At 36.3% G+C, this 9449-nt stretch overlaps 1 pseudogene; it reads right to left on the reverse strand.

The window, feature by feature from the left end:
• Positions 1–275: 275 nt before the first annotated feature.
• On the reverse strand, positions 276–868 carry LOC113612283 (receptor expression-enhancing protein 5 pseudogene; annotated as a pseudogene).
• Positions 869–9449: the final 8581 nt, after the last annotated feature.

Consider the following 9449-nt stretch of genomic DNA (forward strand, 5'->3'; position numbering starts at 1 on the left):
ATTTTAAGTTTATATTTCCTACAGGATGGTATGATAGGTCTTTTCCTACCCAGAGGCAAAATATGTTTTCTAAAAACTTGGTCACTGCCCATTGCATTAAATTTAAATTTAAATGCTCCCTAGGTATATAGACAGTAAAAGTAAGCAAAAAAACTTACAAAACCTTCATTTTTTTAATATATCAAAAATGTTTCCAAGGCAACATTATTAAAATGATTATACCACAGTTCCTAATATAACACCAAGCTCTAATAGGAAAGTACAGAGCGGGCAGAAATGTTTCATCCAGTCAGTGGTTTAGGTGCTTTTCTTTTTCTCATGCAGTAAATTCACGGCAGCTTTCTTGGCTTCTTTAGAGATGGCATCTGCCGTCTCTTTGGCTTTGTCCTTCAAGTCATTCACTGCCTTGTCTACCTGGGACTTGTGCTTCAGGAAGAAAAGACAGATGATGCGCTTGTAGAGCAAGTCCACTCTATTGGCAGGGCTGGGAGCCATGCACCACAACAGGAAGCTGCACTTCAACAAGTAGTAGAAGGGGAACCATAACAGGAAGAGGTCAGAGAAGAATTTGGCAATGCTGAACACACCAAACACTGCCCAGTAGGTCAGCCACTGGGTATCATCTTCTATGTTGGGGTTCTCTATGGCTTTAATTGAGACATAGGCTGGGTAACCAAATCCTATCAGGTTGCAGAGGAGAGAGGCTCCATAACCAAACACTAGGTACAAAGCCACCAGCCCAATGACACTGAGTGCCATGTAGCTCCAGTTCACGCTGGTGTTGGCCTCGAGCTTGGCCAAGAGGTCAGTCACTGCCGTTCTTCTGATGAAGGAATTGGTAGAACCCCTACATCATGGCTGCAGACATGGTTGTCACACTGCCACCAGGGGCTGCTCCTAGTGCCAGGTGGCGGGTGGGGCGGGAGGCAGACAATTCGATGAGTCCCTCCACAACCTCCCCATAGCCCCCTCCTTGCCCTGCCTACCCACGCTGCCCCCTTTCCCTCCTGCACCCTGTGCTCTGTGGCCAGTGCCACACTCAGGGCAGCAGCCCCAGGAGCAGCTGCTCCTTGCCAGGCAGCTGCTCCCCTCTCCAACCCTACCCATACCCACACCCCAGTACCCTCCAGCCCACAAAATTTATGGGATGCAGCAAAAGCAGTTCTAAGAATGACATTCATAGCAATAAATGCCTACCTCAAGAAACAAAAAGAGTCTCAAATAAATGACCTAACTTCACACCTTAAGGAACTAGGAAAAGAGCAAAGCCAAAAATTAGTAGAAGGAAGGAAATAACTAATATTACAGAAGAAATTAATGAAATAGATACTAAAAAGACAATAGAAAAGATAAAAATAAACTAAGAGCTGATTCTCTGAAAAGATTTTTAAAATTGAGAAAATTTTAGCTAGACTCACCAAGAAAAAAAGATAAAATCAAATAAATTAGAAATGAAAGAAGAGATATTAAAACTAATATCACAGAAACACAAAGAATCATAAGATATTACTGCCAACAATTATGTGCCAACAAGTTGGACAATCTAGAAGAAATGGATAAATTCCCAGACATACAACCTTACAAGACTGAATCATGATGAAATAGAAAATCTGAATAGACATTACTAGAATCAGTAATCAAAACCTCTCAACACAGCAAATTCTAGGACCAGACTTCATTGGTAAATTCTACCAAACATTGAAAGAAAAATTAGTACCAATCCTTCTCAAAATCCTCCAAAAATTTGAAGAGGAGGGAACCCTTCCAAACTCATTTACAAAGCCAAGATTACCCTAATACCAAAACCAGACAAAGACACTACAAAGGAAGAAAATTACAGGCCAATACCCAGGATGAACATAAATACAAAAGTCCTCAAAAAAATATAAGCAAACCAAATTCAACAATACATTAAGATGATCTTACACCGTGATCAAGTGGAATTTTATTCCAAGGATGCAAGGATTGTTCAACACCCACAAATCAGTCAATGTGACATACCATATTAACAAAATCGAGGATAAAAAGTATATAATCATCTCAATAGATGTAGAAAAATCATTTGACAAAATTGGACATCCATTTATGATAAAACTTCTCAACAAAGCCAAAAAAAAAAAATAAAAGAAATATATCTCAACATAATAAAGGCCATATATGACAACCCCAAAGCTAACATCATACTCAATGGTGAAAAGCTGAAAGCTTTTTCTCTAAGATCAGGAGCAAGACAGGAATATCCACTCTTGTCACTTTTATTCAACATATTATTGGAAGTTCTAGCCAGAGCAATTAGGCAAGAAGAATAAATAAAAGACATTTAAATTGGAAAGGAAGAAGTAAAACTGTCATTTTTGCAGATGACATGATATTATATATAGAAAATCCTAAAGGCTCCAGCAAAAAATTATTAGAATTACTAAACAAATTCAGTAAATTTTCAGGATACAAAATCAATACACAAAAATATGTTGTGTTTCTATACACTAATAGTAAGCTATCAGAAAGAGAAATTAAGAAAACTATCCCATTTGCCATAATACTGAAAAGAATAAATTACCTAGGAATAAATCTAACTAAGGAGGTAAAAGACCTGTACTTGGAAAACTATAAGACACCAATGAAAAAAATTGAAGATGACACAGAAAGATGGAAAGATATACTGTGCTCATGCATTGGAATAATTAATATTGTTAAAATGACCACAGTACCCAAGGTAATCTACAGATTCAATGAAATCCGTATCAAAATACCAATGGCATTTTTCACAGAACTAGAACAAATAATTCTAAAATTTGTATGGAAACACAAAAGACCCCAAATAGCCAAAACAATCTTGAGAAAGAAGAACACAGTTGGAGGTAACACACTCCCTGATTTCAAACTATACTACAAAGCTACAGTAATCAAAACATCATGATACTGGCACAAAAACAGACATATAGATCAATGGAAGAGAATAGAGAGTCCAGAAATGAACCCACATTTATATGGGCAATTAATCTATGACAAAGATGTCAGAATATACAATAAGGAAAAGACAGCCTCTTCAATAAATGGTGTTGGGAAAACTGGACAGCTACATGCAAAAGAATCAAACTGGACTACTTTCTCACACTATGCACAAAAATAAATTCAAAATGGATTAAAGACTTAAATGTAAGATCTGAAACCATAAAAATTCTAGAAGAAAACTGAAGAGTAACTGAATATGTAATTGTGTCATACATTTTGCCAAATCAGGTGTTGTATTACAAAGAAGTGCCAAAGGTTTAATAAAATTATATGTGGCAGAGCAAATTTATTATTTTTCTGCTAATGGGGAATTAGTATCCTTATTGAAAAAGTCCTTTACTTAAAGAAAAAAATCTGTGGAGCAAAACTCCAGATTATGGGATAATTTTATAAATACTCAATCCAATCCCAAACCCTGGGGGTGGTGGATGGTGAGACAAAAGACCTCATTTACATAAAGTCTAGAAATGCAATGACCTCAAGCCTCCCCACTGCACTGAGAGTATCAAATGGAATATATCTTACTTGACCTTGTTATAGCTTCCACCCAGCAGGACTCAGGACAGAGGGGGAGAAAAAAGTTTCCTCCATGAATATAAGGAGGAAAGAGGGAAGGAGGGAGAAAGGAAAAAGAGGGGAAGGGAAAAAATTTAGTTGTTATGGACTTTAAGAGAAAAAAAGACCAACTCATTTTAAATCAATGATTGTGAATTCACCATTTGACAAATATTTCCTTAGTGCTGGAAACAACTCTTCTGCCCATGAAATTCACATTAAGGAGAAAGAAACACATAAAATTAATGCTACTCTCAAGTAATATGAATTCCTGTTTTAGTAGTAATAAAGTACTTGGCGTGCAAAAAAAAAGCAAAAGACTTCTTGCTATTTTAGTTTTCTTCAAGTTATTTGCAAATAGGAAAAAATTGTAAAGTTTAGGAACACATTATAAATTTAAACCATAAAAATAGAAAAAATCTATGTCGAAGGACATGTACCAGTGAGTGGAATCTGTAATAACTATAGAATAAAGCACAGTCTGGTTTTAATTAAGTTTAAATTAGCTTTACATGAAAATAAATTGGCTTTGAATCTACGAGATTAAAATAATAATATTAACATCTAAAAGAAATGCTGCTTTTTATATCTTCTCAGTCAAACCCAAAGGCCTAGATGAAATAAAAACAGAAATTGTAAATTACCAATTACTTTAATTGTCGGGTTATTTATGTTCATTTGATTCTTTGAAACATGCTTAATAGGGAATTTTAAAATATTAGAAGGGCTTCCCTGGTGGCACAGTGGTTGAGAGTCTGCCTGCTGATGCAGGGGGCACAGGTTCGTGCCCTGGTCCGGGAAGATCCCACATGTCGCGGAGCGGCTGGGCCCGTGAGCCATGGCCGCTGAGCCTGCGCGTCCGGAGCCTGTGCTCCGCAATGGGAGAGGCCACAACAGTGAGAGGCCTGCGTACCACAAAAAAATAAATAAATAAAAATAAAAATTAGAAGCTATCAGTTAGGTATATGTAATGAAAATGGATATTAAAATCAAGAGAGTCATTTGAAAGATATGTTGTTTTCTATCTTGAAAAGCTCAGTTCTGCTAAATCAATAGGAAAGTTCATTTGTTATTATTAATGGAATACATTTAATAATTTATTGTTTATTATAAAAAATCTACTCCCTATGTGTTTTCTTTATTCTAACAAAATTAGAACAAGTTTCAACTAAAGTAAACATCCCTCCATTACCTGTTTTTCTTCATCATTGTTCATCTTTTTCACAAGCAAAAATAGAATTTATTATTGACACCTTCAAATGCCCCCCAACACACATTTGTAAATAATTATAAACAATATCATTCTTGTTGACATATATTCCTAGGAATGATGATGGGGCATGTCTCTTTCTTTCTTTCTGAATGCATTTAAAATTCATGACAGATGTTAAACATTCGAGATGTCTCCACGGAACCTCTCCTTAATGTCTCCCTCTCTTCTTCTCCCACCACTCACATTTCTAAAAATTGTACACAGATGCTAATATCCTCACAGAGATGGGCAAGCTTAGCACTTGAAAAGCCATTAGACCTATATCTCGCATTTCATATATGAAGAAGGGAAAGCCCACCCAGTATGAATGATGTGCTCATGATGCAGACGTGCTCAGATCTTGGTTCCTCTGACTCTCAAGGAGTTATACCAGTGGCCTTTCCCAGTGGAGCATGTGAGCACTGGATCCAGGGCCTCATAACTACATGGCTGGAGCAGAGTAATAATTATCCTTGACCCTCAGTTTCTTCCTCGGCAAAGTTGTGAGGATTGAATAAAAGAGTGTGTATAAAATTATACTTTGGTACCTGGCACCAAAAGGAAAAAAATGTTAGTTGAGATAACATAGTCTTTTTAATTTCAAAGAAAGTTTCTATTCCTACTTTAACTGTTATTGTGAAGATTAAATAAATTATGTAATGAGTGATATAACTCTTACACATGTATGAGCATTGAACTCTGGCAGTATCCATGCAAGTAGATCCAATTAGCATCAAGTTTTGAATTTATTTTAGTCAGAGTTCGTCCTAGACATCTATTTTTCAAGGCCAAAATTGCCTAAATAAATGAATTATAATTGTCAAATGCCTTTCTCTGTCCCTCTTCAATTCCTTAGAATCTATGTTCTCATCAACTGTTCCTCTCCTCCACGCCTGAATCCTATCTCTTAATATATCTTGTTGTCTACCTCGTTTTTGCTGGTCCAATTCCTTTCTTACCTCCATCCTTCTTCAGTGATACTACTTGCTGCTTTCTCTAACAACCCCATATGGACAATGTGAGTTCAATTCTCCTAGAAATTGTAAGTCAAGTTACCCAGAGAGCCAGATAAGAAAAAGAGTATACTGTGAAAGAATGAGATTAGTAATGATGTTAGCTGCAGCAGCTTAAAGAATAATACTTTCCGTTTCATGAATGTCAGCTATATACCAGGTAGTGTTCTTAGAAAGTGTCACACATGAGTTAATTTAAACTCTTGAGAAACTCGAAGGGTTAATATTATTATCCCCATTTTTAAAGTTAGAAATTTGAAAAATGTAAGCGGTTTATAAAACCTGCATGATGTACACAGCTGGACAGTGGCACCCCATGTTCGTGACCTCTAAATGTACCATTGAAATGATGCACATCGAGGTTTGAATTCAATCAACTTAACTAAGGATGATCCTAGAAAAATAAACTTCTGAACAAAAAAGTTGAAACCTAACTAACTACTTTGTAATATATTCGAAGTAAACATTTATTAGTAGAGGGAGGGTGATGAAAATTCTCAAAAACCAAACTTTGGCATTTTTTGTCCAGGACTTTTTAGAGGGTAGAGAGAAAAAGAGAGGCAAAAGCATTTTTTTAGAAGATGTATTCTAATGTATGTCATGAATTATCCATAACATTTCAACATGACTCTGTGAACCATCCCACAGAAATGATTCAGCTCTTTCTTTGGCAGAACAAATACCTGTCTAATTAAAAACATGTCCAGTAGTTCACTTGGAAACACAACAAAGGATATTCCTGACAATGAACTGACAAGATCTGCTCTATAAAATACAGGTTTCCCCACATAAATAAATAACTAAGATTTTTGTTTTATATATCAAAACCATTATTGTTGATCATCTCAGACAACTAAATCCTTGAGACTCATTGGGTGGATCAAAAATGCTTTGACTTTAGAAGTAGGTATAACACTGGTAAAGATAGGAGGGAGGTGGCAAAGGTTGGGTGATCTCTTTCCCCAGATCCCTCTTAATAAGACTGCTGCAAACAGACTAACCACGTTGATCAAGGAAGGCTGGACCTCTCCATGTACTCCCTTTCCTGACCCATATCCTACATCCATTCCCTCTCAAATGGTCATTAAACTCATGAAATAATGTTTAAATTCATTAAACACCAAGAAAATGCAAATGAAGCCAGAAGGAGATGTCATATCATTACTCAATCACAGAAAGGACTAAATTTCCAAAATGAACAATAAACAAAAAAGAAACAAAGACAAAAACAAAAAAGGCAGGAAAACAATAACAATTAGTAAGGCTGTGGAGTCACATGCATGTTCACACACTGTTCATAAATTATACAACGACTTTGAAAACCATTTGATATTATCTACTAAAGTTGGAAATACCTGTACCCCATGTGCCAACAATTTCTCTCTTATGTATAGACTAAACAAAAATAGATGCAAATGTGCACCAAGGAGCACATTCAAGAATGTTCAAAATAGAATTATACATAATAGTCAAAATCTGAGAACAATGCAAATGTACATCACCAGAAGAAGTGAATATAGTTATATGATCATAGAATAGGATACTGTGCAGCAATAAATTTGAAAAATTATAGCTGTCTGCAACAACATGGAAAAATCTCTCAATATGATACAAGCAAAAGAGGACAGACTCAAGAGTACATTATGAATGATTTTATTTGTATAAAGTACAAAAGGTGACAAAATTATTGTGTTAGGATTCAGAATGCTGGATATCTTGGTGAGAACAGGAGCATGGTTATTCATAGGGGGCGTGGAGGAAGCTTCCTCGGTGCTGGTCATCTTCCCTCTCCTGATCTGAGATGTGAGTCTCCAACAGAGTGTACTCTGTGATGAAGCATTGAGCTATTTATTTTTGAGCTATTTATTATTTTGAGCTATTTTTTATTTTCTCTCAGTGTGTTTTTCATAAGAAAAAGAGGTTTTTTTTTTTAAAAGAAATTCAGCAAATAACTGGATATGTTATAGATATTGGGGTATACATACTTACAGGACCAGCTGGAAAAAATTATTAAATGTTAGCTGAATCCAGACATCTACTCCAAGATTAAATTTTCACTGACAATGTCATTATACAGCTTTAAAAAGTGCTATTTCCTTGGAAGGAAACCCTAAGGATAGAAAACTTTGTTAACCAACTCAAAAATATTCTCAAAAGTGGTACAAGACACAATGCTGAAGGTGTCTGCCAACAGCATAACTGTTTTTTGAAATACCAAAGTGGGAAAACGTATTATTTGTAATATTAAGGAAAAAATAGACAATTCACACCTACACCTATGGGAAATGCTTGAGGGTCAATATTGACCTTAGAAAATGCATGGAACTTGATTCAAACTATTTTCCCAACAAGAAGAAAAAATATTTATTTTTGAATCAAGGCACTGCTTTAAATCTCACCTAAGAAATCCTCTGAAGACCCAGCTGGCTCAATGCTATAAAAAAAAATCACATAAATTTTATACATATGCACACACACACATATTTCAAACATGTCAATCAGTTATCTATAGAAAGCTATTTATTGAACTTCAGTGAATAAATTCATCTCCCAGTCCAACCCCCTTTCTTTTTTTGAATCAGAGAATGTAGTCACTAAATTTAAGCCAAAATGTTATTTGTCTTACATATTCTCTAGATGGAAATAAGCTATGTATACATGACCTTGTCTTGTCCCCCTGGTTCTGATAATACCAGAACCAGATTGTTGTGATTGTTAATTTTGTCTCAAATTGACTGAGCCACAGCTGTCCAGATATTTAGTTAAACATTATTCTGGGTATGTCTGTGAGGGTGTTTCTGGGTGAGATTAACATCTGCATCAGTAAACTAAGTAAATCAGATCGCCCTCCCCAAAGTGAGTGGGTCTCATCCAACCCACTGAAGGCCTAAGTTGAATAAAAATCTAAATAAGAAAAATTTCACTCTCTCTGCCTCTCTTGGAGCTGGGACATTGTTCTCCTCTTGACTTCAGACTCAGACTCAAACTGGAATTTGTAACACCAAATCTCCTGGGTCTCCAGCTTACTGATTGCCGATCATGGGACTTTCCAGGCTCTATAATATGTGAGCTTATGCCTTATAATATCCTATTGGTTTTGTTTCTCTGGAAAACCCAGACTAATACACACATGTAGAGATTTTTCTTATTGCCGTGTTTTCTTCTGGATGTAGCTCCAAGTCTTCCTAACTCCATTCTCATTGAGATCTACTTGCTCTGTGGTTTTTGCTAGAAATCCAGGCCACCTTTTCATTTACACATTCATACATTCATGCACTCACTCTCTCACTGAGCATGCATTAGGTATTTGATCTTATGCTCCATGTTTTGGTTGGTGTTGGAGAGCAGGTATAAAAGGCATCAACCCTGCCCTTCAGGAACTCACATATAGAGGGGAAGCAGAGAAGAAAAGTGCAATCCAGCCATGCTCCAAAGCTGTGAGGACACAGAGAAAGGGCAGAAAGTGAACACAAGGTGCTGGTGCAGGGAGGGGAGGGCCCTGGAAGTTCTTGACCTGCCTCTCCCTTGTACTTATCACTTTGCCCGTTTCCTTCTTATTCCACTCCCAATTCTCCAACTCAATCTTTATTATCACAATATCCAAGTCTGGCCAC

The sequence above is a fragment of the Aethalodelphis obliquidens genome, unplaced genomic scaffold (genome assembly GCF_003676395.1).
Source record: "Aethalodelphis obliquidens isolate GAN/ISIS:26980383/991018 unplaced genomic scaffold, ASM367639v1 scaffold74, whole genome shotgun sequence".
Classification (NCBI taxonomy): domain Eukaryota; kingdom Metazoa; phylum Chordata; class Mammalia; order Artiodactyla; family Delphinidae; genus Aethalodelphis; species Aethalodelphis obliquidens.